At 47.7% G+C, this 20825-nt stretch overlaps 1 protein-coding gene across 9 annotated transcripts in view; it reads right to left on the reverse strand.

The window, feature by feature from the left end:
• Nucleotides 1-20825, reverse strand: part of LOC141091154 (uncharacterized) — a 258846-nt gene that overhangs the window by 46125 nt on the left and 191896 nt on the right. For 8 of the 9 annotated variants that reach the window (XR_012232438.1, XR_012232439.1, XR_012232437.1 and 5 more), the window contains one exon: nt 16161-16291. The gene's annotated coding sequence lies outside the window, so the exon portion shown is untranslated. Of the gene's footprint in view, nt 1-639; nt 734-805; nt 861-16160; nt 16292-20825 lie in introns of those variants that run through there. The other variant, XR_012232440.1, reaches the window with a different exon arrangement.

A 20825-nucleotide genomic window follows, 5' to 3' on the forward strand; every position in this document is an offset into this window, starting at 1 on the left:
TCCCATAGTCCAGTGCCCATATACCCATCACACATCCTCCATCCCATAGTCCCATGCTCATATACCCATCATACATATTCGCCATCCCATAGTCCCGTGCCCATATACCATCATACATATCCTCCATCCCATGCCCATATACCCATCATATATATCCTCCATCCCATAGTCCCGTGCCCATATTCCATCATACATATCCTCCATCCCATAGTCCTGTGCCCATATACCCATCATACATATTCGCCATCTCATATGCCTGTGCCCATATACACATGATACATGTTCGCCATCCCATAGTCCCGTGCCCATATACCATCATACATATCCTCTATCCCATGCCCATATACCCATCATATATATCCTCCATCCCATAGTCCCGTGCCCATATACCCAAACAAACAAACATACACACACACACACACAAACACACACACACACATACACACTTTGAGCCCTAGATATTGATAAACAATCCATGAAAAAATTATTTGTTTTAAATGGAAATAAATGGAAAAAAAACAACAAACATCGAAAAAAACAACCATGAAAATTTAAAAAAAATAAAATTAAAAAATACCAAAAAAAAAAAAAAAAAAAAAAAACCAGACTAGAAAATAAGAAAAAAAAAAAAAAAAAACAGTCCGTCTGTACTTACATCACGTCTACCCGCCCGCACTTGGCCTTGCTGCTCCTGCCGTTCCTCCGGTGGTGGTGGCGTGATGGAGGATGAGCTCTGAAAATTAAACCAAAAAAATTAATCACATGTGTTTATTTTTTCAAATCCATACGGAAGCATAGTACTCACTTCTTCTGCCTCTTGCCCTGTCCCGGGGACATATTCTTCACCAGATGAAGACATGCTGCAATAAAAAAAAAAAGAGACATAAGTACATAGAAATGTATTGAAATTTCAGCCAGACATTAGGTTTTTCATACTTACATTGGTGCAGCTTGTGCTGTGTGTCCACTAGTGAGCAATCCTTAAAGTATTGTGGAATCCCAGTGCCCACACCATTTTATCACCTTGGTTCAATTTTGTTTTTTTACTGTCTAGACCAAATTTCAGTCATGTTTATGTAAAAAACGCATGCGCATAAAAACGCAAGACCATGCGCAAGTATTGCGCTCCCATAGGCTCCAATGTGGTGTTTTTGCGCATTCCGTGCGCATTCCGTGCGCATGCGTTGTTTTAACGAGACAGGGCGGAACCAAAAATGCAACATGTTGCGTCTGACGCGCCTGGCGCAAAAGACAAAAAAACGCATGCGCACGAAAGCGCAAATATGCGCAAGACCATGCGCACATCATGTAAAATATAGGTGCGCAGTGCGCATGCGCACTGGTGCGCCCGATGCGCTGCGCACAAAAGCGCTAATGTGAAACCAGCCTAAGTGAGGGATTTACTGATTTTCTATCAGTTGGTATAGTGGTAGCGATAACAGTTAAAGGGGGATTGGGGATGTCCAGCACTTTTATATTGATGGCCAATCTTTAAGAAAGGTCATTAATGTCAGATTGATAGGAGTCACATACCCAGAGTGAAGTTAACGAGAGAAAGTGCAGTCTGTTTGAGGTGTATCCTCTGTCTGAAAGCCAGAAAGTGAACATCCTTATTGGGCAGCTAACTGGTGCAGCACAGAGGGAAGGAGCCATAAAGCAGATTGACCCAGACAGTGTGAAAGATGGAGACAGACTGCTAAAGGAGCAATTTATTGAGGGACTCCTATACAGTACCCACCGAACACAGCTGCGCATCATAGCCCTACAAAACCCTGACCTAGACTTTGCAGACTTCAAAGACAGGGCTATTCGGGTGCTGCATGAACCAAATGTCAGCCGTCCAGCGCCCCCTAGGCGCCCAGCGATCACATACCACAAAGAAGCAGCATTTTGCCCTCCCAGCCCTGTGGAGGCTGATGCACAGACTCTGGATAATGATCCATCTACAGAACTGCGCCTTTAGGTCCAATAGCTGACCAAAAATATGGCTGCACTTGCCAAAACTGTGCAGTCCCTGCAGGTGTTATCAAAGGAGAAGATCCAGCTGGCCTCTAGTCCAGAGGATATCCCGTGGCTACGGAAGAAGAGGATCCCGCCACGCCGAGGGAGAGACAACGATCGCTAAGACCAGGAGGGATGTTCCATCTGTCGTCGCTGCTGCAAGGCAGGCCACATTGCAAGATTCTGCCACCCTGGGGCAGAGGGACAACCCCCAGGAGTAGGACCACAAGGCCCAAAGAACTGGCGAGCCATGTATGTTGGAGGGCGACCGGTTCTCCCAGTGGTGATTGACGGCATCCCCATGAATGCTTTTCTGGACACTGGCTCTCAGATGACGACTATGCCATATATCCTTTACATGCGGTATTGGGCTGACTCTGAACTTACTCGCGGCCCAAGTGATGAACTGACAGTAGTTGCCAGCAATGGTCAGTCTTTGCCGCAAGTAGGATGTAAAGAGATTACTATTAAAGTGGGGCGAGTAGAGTTAAAATCTCAAGGTCTGATAGTTGTAGACATTGATCGACGAGAATGTAACCCAATGATGACCCTAGGTACTAATGTGATTGAAAATTGTCTTGCCGAGGTTATTGTTTTGTTGCAACATGTAGCCGAGACTGCTGGTTCCAGTGAACAATGAGTCCTGCAGAAGGAGATCAAGGCCCTAATGCAAAGACAGCAGGTAGAACTGTCTGGCGGAGAAATTGGCAGCGTCAGAGTGAGTGATTCTTTCCCCATTGCGATACCCCCCAGATGTGAAATGTTAATTTGGTGTCGGGCAGCCATCGGCCTCAGAGGAAAAGATTACCAAGCATTGGTAGAGCCAGTGTAGTCTGATAGCCGGCCCACTGTCCTGACAGCCAGAGGGGTAATGTCATGGTATGCCTAGGTTACTTTAGGCAAAAACCCCGGGACCCCTGCGATGTCCCTCAGACTAGGGGAACCCTGTCTGTCCCTCTACCCAGGGTTTACACTGAAGGTGTGCCTGCCTGAGCCTCCACCCTGTCCCTGTCTCCTGTCCAGCCCTAAGCTGAACCCACCACCCTCCACCCAGTGAGGGGACCAGACACCAGACCCCACAAAAACGTATGGACAGGGGTAAAAGAAACACCACACAGTTAATACACAAGGGAATACAATAATGTGCAAGGGCAACCAAATATATATATAACAGATTGGAGAAAGAACCACTGAGGGATATACTGCACCAGATATCAGACGCTCCAACACCACCACTGCTTACCGGTATTGCTAGCACTAGGCTAAAGCTATAGTCGGCGACGCCCATAGTCAGGACGAACTATTTAAAGACCAAGGGCGTGGCCCAGCCCTCAGCCAGCATGACAACCTGGTTAACCCTATCCCGACTGGAACAGAATACCCAACAGGGTATTACCGCTGTCTGCCGGACACCCTGGTGTGAACAGTGTCCGACATGACAGTACCCCGCCTTCTACGAGGGACCTCCGGAACCTCACCATGTCGAGGACCTGGCTTGTCCGGATGGCGACGATGGAACATAGTAACCAGTCGATCAGCATGAATGTCAGAGGCCGGCACCCATGTCCTCTCCTCAGGACCATAGCCACGCCAGTGGACCAGGTACTGTAGAGTGCGACGCACAACCCTAGAGTCCACCACTTTGGACACCTCAAATTCCAACGCGCCATCCACCAAGACGGGAGGTGGTGGCCCGGGGGAACCATCCACCAAACCCACGACCTTCTTTAGCAATGCTTTGTGAAATACATTATGAATCTTATACACAGCCGGCAACTCCAAACGAAATGCCACTGGGTTGATCACTGCGGAGATTCTAAATGGGCCAATGAACCTGGGACCCAACTTAAGTGACGGTATCTTGAGCTTAATGTTCCTAGTAGATAACCACACCCAATCACCCACACACAGGTCCGGACCTGGCACACGTCTGCAGTCAGCCACCCGTTTGTACCTGGAACCCACCTTCAACAAGCGCTGCTTGACTCTCCTCCAAACAGACGACAATTGAACTCCCAACTGGTCCTCTTCAGGGACGCCAACTGAGCACCCCTGACGCAAGGTGCAAAATTGAGGATGTTGACCATACACACAAAAAAAAAGGAGATTCCCCAGACGATTCCTGGCAATGGTTGTTTATTGCGAATTCTGCCAGAGGAAGAAACGCTGACCACTCTTCCTGATTGTCGGAAATAAAGCAGCGCAAGTATTGCTCCAGGTTTTGGTTCATCCGCTCAGTCTGTCCATTCGACTGAGGGTGGAAAGCCGATGAATGAGATAATTTGATTCCAAGGCGAGAACAAAAAGCTCTCCAAAACTTTGCCACAAACTGCGTACCTTGATCAGACACAATGTCAGACGGGACACCATGAAGTCTGACCACCTCGCGAATAAATATCTGAGCAAGAGTCTTAGCATTGGGCAAAGACAGTAAAGCAACGAAATGTGACATTTTGGAGAACCTATCAACAATTACCAAAATGACCGAGTTCCCTGCCGAGGCGGGCAAGTCAGTAATAAAATCCATGGAAATCTCAGTCCATGGCTTACTGGGCACCCCGAGAGGCTGCAAGCTACCAGCGGGACGGGAACGAGGAGTCTTGGCCGGTGCGCACGTGGTACAGGCAGCAACATATGAGGCCACATCCTGCCGGATTTTAGGCCACCAAAAACGACGCGATACCAGTTCCAGAGTGCTCTTAACCCCTGGATGACCTGCCAGTACCGTGTCGTGATGTTCGCCCAACACTCTAGAGCGTAGATGTAGCGGCACAAAAGATTTATTAGCAGGCAACCCCGGCGGTACCACCTCCTGAGCCTCCGCAATCTCTGCCTCAATCTCTGTCGTGATGGCAGATACCACCACACCCTTTTGGAGAATAGGCACCGGCTCTTCACATAACTCTCCACCAGGAAAACACCTGGATAAAGCGTCTGCCTTAACATTCTTCGTCCCAGGTCGATAGGTAACAATGAAGTTGAACCAGGTGAAGAATAATGCCCAGCGAGCCTGTCTGGAGGACAGGCGCTTAGCAGATTCTAAATAAAGCAAATTCTTATGGTCGGTTATCACAGTAATCTGATGAACAGCCCCCTCCAAGAAGTGTCGCCACTCCTCAAATGCCAATTTGATGGCCAATAGTTCCCTGTTGCCAATATCATAATTACGCTCTGCAGGCGACAGCTTCTTGGAGAAGAAGGCACACGGATGCAACTTGGCCCAAGAAGGGCCCTGAGACAGTACAGCCCCCACTCCAACCTCCGACGCATCCACCTCCACGACAAATGGTAAGGAGACATCGGGCTGCACCAGAATGGGCGCTGAGGCAAAACTATTCTTGAGGAATTCAAACGCCTGTACCGCAGGCTCAGACCAGTCAGAAAAGTCGGTACCCTTCTTAGTCATGTCAGTCAGTGGTTTGGCAATCATAGAGAAGTTCTTAATAAATTTCCTATAGTAATTGGAGAAGCCAAGAAATCGCTGAAGCGCCTTAAGCTTATCAGGCCGATCCCAATGTAGTACCGCCTGCACCTTTGCGGTGTCCATCTTAAAACCTGAGGCGGAGATTATATAACCCAAGAACAGTAGCTCCTGTACGAAAAACACACATTTTTCAAGCTTGACATAGAGCCTGTTCTCTCTGAGCAACTGCAGAACCTGTCTAACATGCTCTATATGTGTATCATGGTCGCGAGAGAAAATGAGGATGTCTTCAAGATAAATTATAACGAACCTCCCCAACAACTGAGAGAAGACATCATTAATGAAGTGTTGAAAAACCGCCGGTGCCATAGTCAACCCAAACGGCATTACCAAACTCTCAAAGTGACCCTCAGGGGTATTGAACGCTGTCTTCCACTCATCCCCCTGACGGACTCTTATAAGATTGTACGCCCCCCTGAGGTCCAGTTTGGAGAACCACCTGGCACCAACCACTTGGTTGAATAAATCGGGTATAAGTGGCATAGGGTAAGGATCACGGACCGTAATCTGGTTGAGTTCTCTGAAATCCAGACACGGGCGTAAACCGCCATCCTTCTTTTTAACAAAGAAGAAGCCAGCAGCCAGAGGAGAAGAGGAAGGTCTAGTATGACCCTTGCTCAGGCTATCCGCAATGTTTTCCTTGAGAGCTAGCCTCTCGGGACCTGAGATATTAAACATTCTAGCTTTAGGTAACTTGGCCCCTGGTTTCAACCTAATAGCACAGTCATAGGGGCGATGCGGTGGTAGTTCCGAACAACCCTTCTCAGAAAATACATCCGCATAATCCAGCAACGGCTCCGGGATACTGGGGGTCAAAGCGGAAATACATGTTGCCAGGCACCTCTCCTGACACTCCCTGCTCCACTGAATTATGTCCTGGGTCTTCCAATCAATAACAGGATTATGCATTGACAACCATGGAAAGCCCAGAACCATCTGAGCCGGTAAGTTACTAAGCACCTTACAAGTTACCCGCTCTGAGTGTAATACTCCGATGTGGAGTTGTATATCCAACACACACTCTGTGATCTCCCCTTGAGACAACGGGGAAGCATTGATGGTAACCACCCGGATGGGGTTCGGCAATTTCTCCACCGGAAATCCCGCTGTATGCGCGAACCTCTCATCAATGAGATTGGCAGCTGAGCCATTATCAATAAATACTGTAATAGAGAGCATTTGCCCCCCAAGTACCACCCTAGCAGGGAGCATACACTGGGAAACCATGACGGAGGATACACAAAGGCTCAGACTAGACTCCTCCAAACCCTCTGAGCCTATCAGTTTTCCGCCGGCGCGCCCTTCTTAGGTACCAGGGGGCAAGCGTTAATAAAATGTCCTCCTTTGCCACAAAAAAAACAGAGCCCCTGCCTTCTGTGCCAAGGACGTTTAGGCTTGTTACTCGGTGACTGTGCTATACCAGCGATCTGCATGGGTTCCACGGATTCACCCGCGGCAACCTCACCGACCACTCCCCCACCTCTCGGAGGCAACGAAACCAGCGCCCCCTGACGGAGACGTCGGTCTATGCGTACTACAAGTGCCATCGCAGCCTCCAGAGAGGCGGGAGTCTCGTACATTAGGAGAGTCTGTTTAACCCTTCCAGAAACCCCATGCAAAAATTGACTTCTAAGCGCAGGGTCATTCCACTGCGTGTCCACCGCCCAGCGCCGGAATTCCGTGCAGTAATCCTCAGCTGGTCGATCACCCTGTAGCAGTGAGCGTATCTTAGACTCTGCTAAGTTTAATCTATCCGGATCGTCATAGATCAAACCCAGAGCAGAGAAAAAAAAATCTACAGATTCAAATGCCTGTGAGTCTCAAGGGAGTGAAAAGGCCCAGGCCTGTGGGTCACCACTCAGCAAAGAAATCACCAAGCCCACGCGTTGAGCCTCATTACCTGAGGAATGTGGACGCATACGGAAATACAATTTGCATGATTCACGAAACACCGTGAACTTACCACGATCACCAGCAAATCGTTCAGGAAGGGGAAACTTGGGCTCAGCTGCCCTGGCTGCAGCCTCAGCAGGTACTGCAGGAGCTGACAGGCCTTGTTGCTGGACCGCCCCCCTGAGTTCAGTGACCTGTATGGATAGAGCCTCCAGCTGCTTGGTTAGGGAAAGTATAGGATCCATAGTAAGTAACCCCTATATTCCCAATCTATACCTTTTTTTTTTTTTTTTCTCTCACTTTATTATTTGGGCCGACTATAATGTCATGGTATGCCTAGGTTACTTTAGGCAAAAACCCCGGGACCCCTGCGATGTCCCTCAGACTAGGGGAACCCTGTCTGTCCCTCTACCCAGGGTTTACACTGAAGGTGTGCCTGCCTGAGCCTCCACCCTGTCCCTGTCTCCTGTCCAGCCCTAAGCTGAACCCACCACCCTCCACCCAGTGAGGGGACTAGACACCAGACCCCACAAAAACGTATGGACAGGGGTAAAAGAAACACCACACAGTTAATACACAAGGGAATACAATAATGTGCAAGGGCAACCAAATATATATATAACAGATTGGAGAAAGAACCACTGAGGGATATACTGCACCAGATATCAGACGCTCCAACACCACCACTGCTGACCGGTATTGCTAGCACTAGGCTAAAGCTATAGTCGGCGACGCCCGTAGTCAGGACGAACTATTTAAAGACCAAGGGCGTGGCCCAGCCCTCAGCCAGCATGACAACCTGGTTAACCCTATCCCGACTGGAACAGAATACCCAACAGGGTATTACCGCTGTCTGCCGGACACCCTGGTGTGAACAGTGTCCGACATGATAGGTAGTTGATGTTCGCAAAGGGAGAGTACCTGTACGCCTCTTGAATTGTGGGGAGGAAGAGGCCACAATACCTCGGTATGCCACAATTGCTAAGCTGCTTACTGTCAGTAACAATGCAATACGGGCAGCAGAGCCCTTGGTCTCATCCGACCAGGTGGAGGACAATGGCTCTGTAAAGCAGCTGTAGGAGTGGTGGCAGCAGCTGCAGGTGGGAACTGACTCCATCCCTTCATACCAAAAATGGGGTTTACCGAGTGACTCAGGACTAGAAAGGACAGGAAAGAAAAGCTGCTGTCTGCAATCATGCAAAAAACCCTGCCAAAATGTCCAACACGTCTGATAGAAAAAAGCCCTGAAGTCGCTAGACTTCAGTTCCCTATATCAGCACTCAGGTATATTCTGAAGGCAGAGCAAAAGAGATCAACTGATCAGAGACAAAATGGGGATTCAGCCCAGTCCCAGCCAGGGCTGACTGAACACAGAAACTAAGTAAGGCTGATTTCACACATCCGGCTTGGTGCGGCGAAAAGCCGTAGGGGCGGATCCGGGATGTGCCGGAGACACCAGATGCCTGTGTGGCCGGATACGGTGGTGCCCACATTTAAAAGAGCAGCGCGAGACTCAGAGTCTCCGCGCATGCACTCTGAGAAAAACCGGTCCGGCGCTGTCAAAAAACGTTGCAGCGAACGTTTTTTGCAGATGCCGGACGGCTACTTTTTGCCATATCCGGCAACAACCGGATGCGCCACATACCCATCCGGCACGGTGCGGCGACAATACAACTCTATGGGACAAAACTGGATCCGGTTGTTCCAAATTTCGCCGCATCGTGCCGGATTCAAAAAGCCGGATGTATGAAAGCAGCCTTAACCAGACAAAAACTCATATGAACAATAGCAGAGAAAACTTAGCTTTAAGAAGGCAGGAACCAAACTATGAAACCAGAAGCTACAGTCAGGAAAAATCACCAGCAAGAAACTAGGGAGTCGGCTGCCTTAAATCCAATCAGAAACTCCTGATGTCCAATCGCAATCCTCTTCCTCAGGTGGCCGGTCTCTGCCATTTAGATCAGCTTCATTACCTCCCTTCACCCACAGTGGGAGTCCAGATAGAGAACTCACTACTCCTCTGTCAGCACAGCCAGCTCCATAACCCTCACCAGAAGCCAGAGGCAAACCCGAAAATGAGCTCACAACAGGTAACAGTCTTACATCAGACAGATGAATGTTCATAATAGAGCTCCGCTCTATCAGACCTGTGGTCATACAGGCTGTGCCATGTCCAGCAAACAGGCACTATAGCCTCAACACAGTTTTCCCCCTGTCCGGGGTTACCTCTTAGGAGCTCCTGCTTCGCAAGCTGACTCTTGTCAGTACTCTCTCTCTCTCAGGGAAGCGGTCGCACTGGAATCACCGTTCCGGACAATGCCTTACTCACTAGGCCGCCTCACAGTTCCAGACCCACATCCGGGTAGTAGCTCCCCAAACGCAGGCAGTCACAGGCTCTGCTCACACACGTGGCCTGTCTGGGTGCTATTCAGGATGGCCGTCCCCTCCTGGGACCATCCAACACACACAGGCCTCATCGGATGCTATTCAGGGATCCGAACCTACTCCCAGGGTTTCCCAACACAACGGCCCCACCAGATCCAAAGTCTCGCCATGTGCTCCAAGGATCCGATCCTCCTCCCAGGATCTCCCAACACAGTCCTTAGAGGACCTAGCAGTCTGAACCATTCAGGTACACACATGACCCACCCTGGTCACATTATATGTCCCGTAACCACACCCACAGGGGAGGTATGGATCACATGGTCATGACCTCACTACAGGTTCTATTCCACACAGCCACACACACAAAGGCTTTACTTTGGGCGTTCAGACACACGCCCCTGGGTGGGTTTGTAGGTGACTGGTCCCACCGAATTCACCTGGAAGCTTCCCCATTGAATAACAGAAATCATCAGCAGTACCTCTGCTGATCAATACACATTGCAGTTTCCATCACAGGGCACCCACCCCTGTGATACATATCGGCCATTTACAATCCTGCCGCCCGCCATTTCCCCATCACAATAAAGGAAATGCCTGCATGCATATCCTGGGAAACCTATACAATGCCCCCTAGCTGTCACAGGGGTTACTGCATCACAGTGCATATAAGGGTGTGACCAACCTGTTTCTGAGTAGGGAAATCCATCCTGTCTGGTCTATGCTTTTACTGGTGGTTCAGTCCCTCGGTCCTTGTTCACATTTACGTCACTTGACAAGTGGAAAGGTTTTAAATACAAGAGTTAGGACTGTCCCACAAGGGTTGTCGTGACGTGGCGGGATGGCTTGTACATTCTTTTGATCAAAATTATGTTTACTAAATACTTATTATTACTACCTTCATGCAGTTTTTGCAATTTATTTTTACTTTTTTATTTTATGATATTTGTTTTTTGCTTTTTGTTTTCTTTGTGTAAAGGTCATGTGTTTAAATGTACAGTATATACTCGAGTATAAGCCGACCCGAGTATAAGCCGACCCCCTAATTTTGCCACTAAAAAACTGGGAAAACTTATTGACTCGAGTATAAGCCTAGGGTGGAAAATGCTCCATAGATTATTCCCCCATATGGTGTCCCCAGAAGAAGCTCCATAGATTGTTCCCCCATATGCTGCCCCCATTAGAAGCTCCATAGATTGTTCCCCCATATACTGCCCCCATTAGAAGCTCCATAGATTATTCCCCCATATGCTGCCCCCATAAGAAGCTCCATATTGTTCCCCCATATACTGCCCCCATAAGCAGCTCCATAGATTGTTCCCCCATATGCTGCCCCCATTAGAAGCTCCATATTGTTCCCCCATATGGTGTCCCCATAAGCAGCTCCATAGATTGTTCCCCCATATACTGCCCCCATTAGAAGCTCCATAGATTATTCCCCCATATGCTGCCCCCATTAGCAGCTCCATAGATTGTTCCCCCATATGCTGCCCCCATTAGAAGCTCCATATTGTTCCCCTATATACTGCCCCCATAAGCAGCTCCATAGATTGTTCCCCCATATGCTGCCCCCATTAGAAGCTCCATATTGTTCCCCCATATACTGCCCCCCCATTAGCAGCTCCATAGATTGTTCCCCCATATACTGCCCCCATTAGAAGCTCCATAGATTATTCCCCCATATGCTGCCCCCATAAGAAGCTCCATATTGTTCCCCCATATACTGCCCCCATAAGCAGCTCCATAGATTGTTCCCCCATATACTGCCCCCATAAGCAGCTCCATAGATCGTTCCCCCATATGCTGCCCCCATTAGAAGCTCCATATTGTTCCCCCATATACTGCCCCCATAAGCAGCTCCATAGATTGTTCCCCCATATACTGCCCCCATAAGCAGCTCCATAGATTGTTCCCCCATATACTGCCCCCATTAGAAGCTCCATAGATTGTTCCCCCATATACTGCCCCCATTAGAAGCTCCTAAAGATTATTCCCCCATGTGCTGCCGCTGCTGCTGCTGCATGTAAAAATAAAAAAAATGACATACTCACCTCTCCGTCGCTGGGTGTCAGATTCTCACCTGTCCTGCGTCCATGGCTGCTCACCGCTATCTGCCACGTCATCAGTCAGTGACGTTCAGACTGCAGGGGGCGCGGCGCGCACTAATCACGTCACCGCGCCCTCTGCTGTCTCAAGTCACTGACCGATGACAGACAGCAGCAAGCAGCCATGGACGCAGGACAGGTGAGTATCGCTATACTTACCCGTCCTGACGCTGTCGCTTGAGCCCCCAGCTTCTCCGCGCTCTCTCTTCCTGCGTTCAGCGGTCATGTGATACCGCTCATTAAAACTCATGAATATGCGCATATTCATGAGTTTTAATGAGCGGTACCACGTGACCACTGAAGGCAGGAACAGTGAGAGCGGAGAAGCTGGGGGCTCAAGAGACAGCGTCAGGACGGGTAAGTATGACCTGACACCCCCGCCCCCTCTCCCCCTCCGACCCCCCGGTGTATATGACTCGAATATAAGCCGAGAGGGGGACTTTCAGCCCAAAAAAAACGGGCTGAAAATCTAGGCTTATATTCGAGTATATACGGTATTTACATTTTGCATATACATTAATGTCCCCAATTGGCAACATAGGTCCCAAGTAGACAGGTAAATGTCCCCAATAGGCAGGAAAATGTCCCCAATAGGCAGGTAAATGTCCCCAACAGGCCGCATAGGTCCCCAATAGGCAGGTAAATGTCCCCAATAGGCAGATAAATGTTCCAAGTAGGCAGCATTTGTCCCCAATAGGCAGGTAAATGTCTCCAATAGGCAGGTAAATGTCTCCAATAGGCAGCATAGGTCCCCAATAGGCAGTATAGGTCACCAATAGACAGGTAAATGTCCCCAATAGACAGGTAAATGTCCCCAATAGACAGGTAAATGTCCCCAATAGGAAAGTAAATGTCCCAAATAGTAAGGTAAATGTCCCAAATAGGAACGTAAATATCCCCAATAGGCAGCATAGGTCCCCAATAGGCAGCATACGTCCCCAATAGGCAGCATAGTCCCCAATAGAAATACATGCCGCTTCACGCTCTGATCCAAGTGCTGACGGCAGTGCGGTGTATTCACAAAATATACCTGTGCCAGGGAGACGGCTGAATTGCAAATCTCCCAGCAAGAGATGTAACCCCAGAGGGGGAGACCCAGTCATGTGTCATCTGTATGACCGAATATGAGATCGGAGAGCAGGTCGCAGTCCTTCCATGTGACCACAGCTTCCATCAGAGCTGTATTTCTAGATGGCTCTGCTCCACCCCCCACTGTGCCGTACCTACTGCTTCCAATGAAGCACCAGGATCATGGTGCAGACAGTGGAAGAGACCATACTGAATTCCAGCCCAGGTAAGGGAGACGCACATACATTAACACTACGTTCAATTGAAGGCTGTAAAAAAAATAAAACTTTTAATTTTCCTGCATTTCTGGTCTTTCGTTAGTTTAACATCAGCTTTGGTCAACATCTCACCAAGCGTGAAGGGCTATGATCAGGGAAATCATCCAACCACCAGATGGTAAGTTATCTACCATTACTTCTCCCTCCGCCCCATGATATGTATATTACATGTAACATAGAATTAATTGTTATTTTCTCCTTTTTGTAGACGGAAGATCCAAGTCTGGAGAACACTGAGGAATTAGATCAGAACGACCTGCACTTCATGTAAGTAGATATTAGACTTTCTTTCTTTTAGTCTCCAGCTCAGATTTAGTTACTTTTTATTAGGAATCTACTGATGGGATGTAATAACTTGGTGTCTTCTCATTACAGAAATCTGCAGAAGTTACAGATCATTTCCATAATGATCCACAGATTCCTCATCTCTTCATAGAGTCGCTGACTCCATCATGTGCAGTGATGCTGGTAACAGCTGCAGCCCCAGACTATGATATCGTCATATATTACATTCATTACAGAATATTCCTAAAATAAATAATATTTACCATCTCTACATCTGGTTGTGACTTTACTACATAGAATGATGCTACGTAACATTAGGAGCAGATAATGGTAAGTGAGGGATTTAGGCTATGTGCACACGGTGCAGATTCTGCTGCGGATCCGCAGCGGATTTGGCCCTGTGGATTCGCAGAACTGCATGTGATGTACACTAGCAGTATAGGCTATGTAAAACAAAATCCACAGTGCACATGCTGAGTTTTTTTTTCGCGCAGATTTGGTGCGGGATGAAAAATGCAGCATGTCACTTCTTTTATGTGGTTTTGCTGCAGTTTTCCATATGCTCCATTCTAGAAATCCACAGAAAACATGCAGTAAAACCGCACAAAAAATGCACTAAATCCTCAGGAAAATTGCAGGTAATTTGACCTGCGGATTTAGTGAAATCTGTGTGGAAAATTCCAAAGCAGAATACGCACCGTGTGCACATACCCTTACTGATTTTCTATCAGTTGGTATAGTGGTAGCAATAACAGTTAAAGGGGAAAAGGGGATGTCCAGCACTTTTATATTGATGGCCTATCTTTAAGATAGGTCATTAATGTCAGATTGATGGGGGTACCACACCCAATAAACCCGCCGATCAGCTCCAGACCCTTGGTCCAGTGCTCTGCAGCTCTCATAAGGGCTCGCATGTGTTCGGCCCACGTGTCCTTGGGGCCTTTTTGCAGGCTTCGGAACTTCCTGCAGTACTACTACGCGGTGAGGTTGAACTGCTGGATCAGAGCCTGTTTGATGCTCTCCTAGTCCAGTTCCGCCCCAGCAGGCAAGTCCCCCAAAACTTCCAGAGACTTACTTCTCAAACAGGGGGTCAGGTACTTGGCCCACTGATCCGAGGCCAGATGGTGCTGTCGGCAGGTCCGCTCAAAGGCTCGCAGAAAGGAGTCCAGGTCTCCGTCCTTCTCCAGCAAGGGGAAGTCCTCGGCTCGGACCTTGGATGTCTTGGGTTCCGTAGGTGCTGGGGTGGGCCGTAAGGAGGCCCTGCCGAGCCAACTCCTGCTGATGCTGTCGATCTGCTTGTGCCTCCTCTCGATCTGCCTGGCGCTCTGCCGCTTTCAGGAGGGCTGCGTAGGTTTCCTCATTCCCCACTTCGAGACTTGCCAGGGCAGCTTGAAAGAGTGCCTCCGATCTGAGCTGTCCGGGGAGAAGGGCGGTAGGGGGGCGTTCTCCTGCAGAGTACTGCACTGGCGGCGAGACGCTTGGGGAGCCCGGAAGGAACCACCCCCCTGGTTCACCCCTTCTTTGGAACCAGTACAGTTATTCTCCACATAACGGGCCAGCTCCACAGCCATCACTTTTGTCCGGCTTCGAGTGTTTGCAGCCAGTCTTTTCAGCCCTCGATCACAGATACAGCGGCAACCCGAGCACCCACACCTCTATAGTACTTGCTCTCCGACTGTCTAGTACTGAGCTCATCTTAAGATCCCAGCAACACAAGCTACTGCTGGTAGTCCTTAGTGTCTGGGAGTAGGGATCCCACGCACACTATTATCTCGATCCCACCGCGCTGCCACCAATCTATGAGGGATCTCACAGGGGAAGGGGGGTCAACTTCGCTCACCTTAGGGGGAGGGGAGAGAAGGACCTAGCAGGGGTCGGCTCTCTGGAGGAACCACTTGCCCCAGGTCAGTCAGGGAACTGCACTGAGGGAAAATAGTCGCCGGAAAGGCTTCCCTTATATGGTACTAGTAAGTGAGGCGCTCCCAGTGAGAGGTGATATATATCATCAGTCCAGGCTGGGGATAAATAAACCTCCTGGCCATCAATGCCAGAGTTCCTCACTAAAACAATACGGTATTCTGCTACCAGATTCTCATTTGAAATAAGCCCCGCCCGACAGCAAGCTTAGGGTGGTTTCACATTAGCTTTTCAGGGCGCAGCGATGACCTGCGCACGGCCGCCGCTAAGCTCCGCCCCCTCTGGTAGCCCCGCCTACCGGCGCAAGACGCTGCATGCGTCCCCTATCTTTATCACTGGAGACGCAGGCCATGCGCAGTATGCGTTTGGCGGCGTATGCGTCCTTTTGACGGTGCGCCGACCAGTGCCAAACGCAACCTGCAATTTGGTTGCGCTCGGCGCACCGTCAAAAAGACGCATACGCCGCCAAACGCATACTGCGCACAGCCTGCATCCCCAGTGATAAAGAAAGGGGACGCAGGACGCGTGACGTGTCATGCGCCCGTAGGAACCAACCCAGCAGCGTATAAATAACAAGCCGAGTGTGAGGATGTGGGGATTCATGGAAAGGGCAGCCCAAGATTAATTTTATATTTAATCGCCTAAAAGGTGGACTAGAAATATACAAGCATATATTTACAGAACAATATACAATTATGCAGTCAGGGGTCTAGTACAAAGGATAAGGTCTAGATAGGTTGCAATTACCGTGTTATGTAGCATGTGACCACAGGGAGGCGCTGACGGATCACAGGTCCAAATCTTAGTTACAGGCTTTCCTGGATCTGTCTGATAACGGGTCCTCCAGCCAGAAGAAAAACTGAGCTCCAAGTGAAGAGCTATAATAATAATAATAAATAAATATTATTTATTTTTATATAGCGCTAACATATTCCGCAGCGCATTACAGTTGGACACATTATCATCTCAACTCTAAATTCCCTATCAGGTATGTCTATGTGGGAGGAAACCGGAATACCCAGAGGAAACCCACACTAACACACGGAGAACATAAAAAATCCTTGCAGATGTTGTCCTTCGTGGGAATTGAACCCAGGACTCCAGCGTTGCAGTGCTAACCACGGAGCCACCATGCTGCCCACTTAGCTTCTCCTCCCACACTCTGCGCCCACCCCTGGGCTTGTGCAGGCTCTCTCCTCCCATCTCTGAGAGTATGATTTCCAGTCCAGAACCGGAATGACCCACAAATTTCTGCCCGAAGCTCTGAATGGAATGGCAGCAGTGCCACTGGATTTGGCTGGATTTTATCTGCACATAAAGTACAAAATATGCCTCCCGCATGTAATTCCGGGTGGCTAAGCTTTATAATTCAGTAGTCTAGAGTGCTACTAGTGGCTAAGTAACATGGGTGCATGGGGAAAGGAACACCGATTTGGATAATGTGCTCGGCTAGTCTCAGAGATATTGCATTTTCCAGATTCAATACCTCATAGCCTTGCTGTTATTTGTTGTATGACAAAGCATATCCATGTGTTTCAAGTCGGACAAAAGACTTCAGTTTGTCTGTAGCTTGCAGGGGATTTTGCACCTTTGTGTCAAACGCTTCAAAGGGCCTGTTCCTAGCTTTTTAATTAAAGATAAACACTGCATGGCTTTTTATGGCCTTGGGGGATGCCAGGGTGGGGGCACATTTCAGGAGTGGAGAGAACTGTACATCATCCTTCACAGCCAGTCTGAAGAAATGCGTTTAAGGACATGCTTAAAACTGTGGGTATTGGGTATCCTCACAAATTATCCTGGGTAGTGCATTCCAAAAAATTTGTGCATCAAGTGAGAAGTTTTGGACACAGGAGTGGGAGATTATGATTATTGAGGATGTCAATCTCAGGTCATTAGCAAAATGGAGGGCACGGGTAGGGTGGTAGACTGAGACAAGGGAGGAGATGTAGGGTGGTGCTTGTGAGGAACTGAAATACTTTCCCAGCACAGATGACTAGTTACCTCAATTTATGTTGTACGTACATTCAATGACCTTATCTGGTGGGGGAATATGTGCCTTTCTTTCTCTTGGCAGGGGGGCCACTAGGGTTCACACCACTCCAGACTGGCCGGAGACTTCACTGGCTATGAATTCAATGTACATTCGTTAGGGGGTTGGGAGTAGAGTTGAGAGACTTGATGGGGGAGCGCAGTTGTGTCTGGGTATCTGAAGCGAAAGGAGCAGAGTTAAGGCCGCTCCTGGAAGCTATGAATGGACTATCGATCTTGGAACTAAGTTTTCTCGGGCTTCGGTCGTGAGATCTATATTCCCCTAGGAATTATCCCATGGACTATTTTTACTGACTTGTTGCTGATCCCGTGGACTGGGGGCATTAGAGTGGGGTCATCTACCTGGACTTACTGAAATGCTTGTATGGATACAAATAAAACTTGTTGCATCTTTAACCTGCCTAGGTGATTAATAACACCCACAACTCTAGATCTTCACAGTGTTGAACCATGGAGTGCTTTGTGGGTGAGTGACGAACCCTATGCCCCATTAAAAATAAAATAATTTAAAAAATACACATATTTGGCATCACTGTGTTTGTAAAGGTCCGATCTATCAAAATATAAAGTAAATTAATCCAGTCGGTATACGGAGTAACGAGAAAAGAAATCAAAAACGCCTAAATTACATTTTTGCAATGAAATGCAATAAGGAGACATTAATACATCGTATCTACCCCAAAATGGTACAATAAAAACATCAGCTCAAGGCGCAAAAAACAATTCCTCACACAGCCCCATAGTCCAAAAAATGAAAACATTACGCATTCTGGAAAATGCAACAAAAGCTAATTTTTTTTTACATTTTTTCACTATTTAAATAATAATTAAAAACTGAAGATGTTTGACATCTGCGTACTCGTACTGACCTGGAGAATCAGATTTCCTGGTCAGTTTTACCATAGAGTGTACATGGTTAATAAAACAAACAAACAACAATTGTGGAATTGCACTTTTTTTGCATTAACGCCCTTGAATTTTCGTTACCGTTCTCCAGTTCACTATGTGATAGAATGAATGGTGTCATTGAAAAGTTCAAGTCGTCCGGCAAAAAATCAAGTCCCTCACATGGCTATAGTGACGGAAAAATAAAAGTTTTGGCTCTTGGAATTAGGGGAAATGAACCTGAAACTGAAATAATGTGAAATCTCCATATCAAGAAGGGGTTAAGAAGATAAATCAGTCAAGATCTTTAGGAGGGAAATTTCACCAACTCTTACTGTTAAATCTGCACTTTGCTGGTGCCTCACTGACCAGCCCACCCGGGGTGTCCACAGGGGTCTGCAGGTAGGAAGAATTACCAGTCAGGTACTGTTGTAATAACTTTTTGGATTTGGGGTAACTGAGTGATATGGACACATTATTATAGGGGCACATGACACCCAGGGAAAATCAGTGTATGTCATGTAGGATGGCCCTGGTGGCACAGAAAATTAAAGCTACGGTGTCCTTTTAATTCTTTTTGACGGCATTTGTATTTTTACCATTTATTAATATTTATTTTCACTTATTTATATAACCTAATCATTTCCCTGACAGTCTGATAGGCAGCAGCTGAGATGTGTATTGTTTAGCAATAATGTATCACCCACAACAAGAAGTGATAAAGACAAACATTACATTTTGAAGCTATGTTCACACATTGCAAAGCAGGTTTTGCTTAGTTTTAGTTGTGTGTTTGGGGCGTTTTTCCTCCATTGTTGTCATGGTATATTTGTCTCTTGTGAATGTTGATAAAGTTTAGTGGATAAAAAAAATCTGATTTTACTTCATCGGGTTTTGACACAAAAAACGCAGCAAAAACTGATACCTGCGTATCAGAAAAAGGCTGAAAAAACACTGAAAGTGACATGCTGCATCCTGCAAAACCCAAGGTATTGTATAAAATACTGAGGCCAAGAAACCAAGCTGTGTGCATGAGAATCCTGAAATCTCACAGACTTTGCTGGTGCTGTAAAATGCAGCTGAAAATGTGCTAAAAACGAATTAAAAAACGCTGACAAATCGTGTGTGATCATAGCCTTATAGTTTACAGCAGAGGATAACTTATACCAGATATAATCTGTATAGAATATCGACCAAAGCAAAAAATCTACTATTTACAAACATGGAGGAAACGGATTCTGAAATCTTTTCCATGACAGATTTATATACATTTCTATTATATTAAAACAGATGGGATATTTCCATTCCCCATTCTCTGCCTCATTCACCAGTTGGCAGCAAACATGGCGGCCGGCTGCTCTGATGTCACAATGCTATGCTCAGGATTAGGGGGTCACGCTCAATTGTGATGTCATAATGGCATCATGGAATGTGCTGAGGGTGTGTAATGTCTGAGCACTGTGACATCAGCGCCATTTGTAGAGTTGATGCTTTTGCTGACACTTCACGTTGGTTGTGGAAGAGCGAACTAGTTTGTGTTACACATCTGGTGATTACTTCCATTGCTACTTTTTGATCTTTGATCAGAGCACAATAACACCGGTGCCACCGGAGAGCTTAGTCCTCCAATATTCTATCAGCCAGCTTCAGGTAATTCAGTCATGAGCGCCCGAGAGCTGCGTCAGCTGATTGCCGACAATGAGGCATGGCTGCACCGACCAGAAAATCAAGGTAAGTGATATTTGGGGGAGACAGGCAATATTCCCACCCTATAGGGCTTTCTTGGGAGGCATTCTACCTGGGGTATGATGGACCACATATCAGGACAGTTTAGGTTTACCAAGTACAAAATAAAGGCAATTCGTTCTAGGATTCCCCTTTCCCTAAACACCACAGCAGCAGATGGACCCATCACTATAGCCCAAAAGTGTTTGCTAAAATTGGGAATAATTCTGATAAATTCTCACTTCTTTATAGGTCAGGCCATAATTGTCCACAGGTTGAGGTCTCATCAAAGAAACGAGGGAAGACCTTCTACCAGTTATGGACGTCAGAGAGACAGCAATGCTGTCACTGAGGGGACAGGGAGACGGGCCCGAGATCCTCCAAGGCGTAGGAGAGAAGAAGAGAGAAGAGAAAGAAGCCGCTCTCCCCTAAGACCAGTCCCTGCGGAGTCCTCCAGAACATCAGGAGAGAGCAGCAGGGATGATGGCCATCAAGCAAGTGGATCTACAGCCAGCCCTGAATTTGAATTCCGGCGGCAATATCCCGCCCCACCCAGCCGCAGACCCAGGGAGGTTCCAGCTACAAACAGATATCCTGTAGGCCGTAGCCATTTTGATCGTCTATACATCCTGCATGAGCTGCAGGAACGTCTATTTAACATGCAGCGTCAGCTGCAGGGATGGGTTAGAATGACACCACCACTGCCACAGGTGGAGCCAGCTGCACAAAATCAACCTATGCCAGGGAGACAAC

This window comes from Dendrobates tinctorius, unplaced genomic scaffold, assembly GCF_039654945.1.
Source record: "Dendrobates tinctorius isolate UK_male_01 unplaced genomic scaffold, ASM3965494v1 ptg000049l, whole genome shotgun sequence".
Lineage (NCBI taxonomy): Eukaryota > Metazoa > Chordata > Amphibia > Anura > Dendrobatidae > Dendrobates > Dendrobates tinctorius.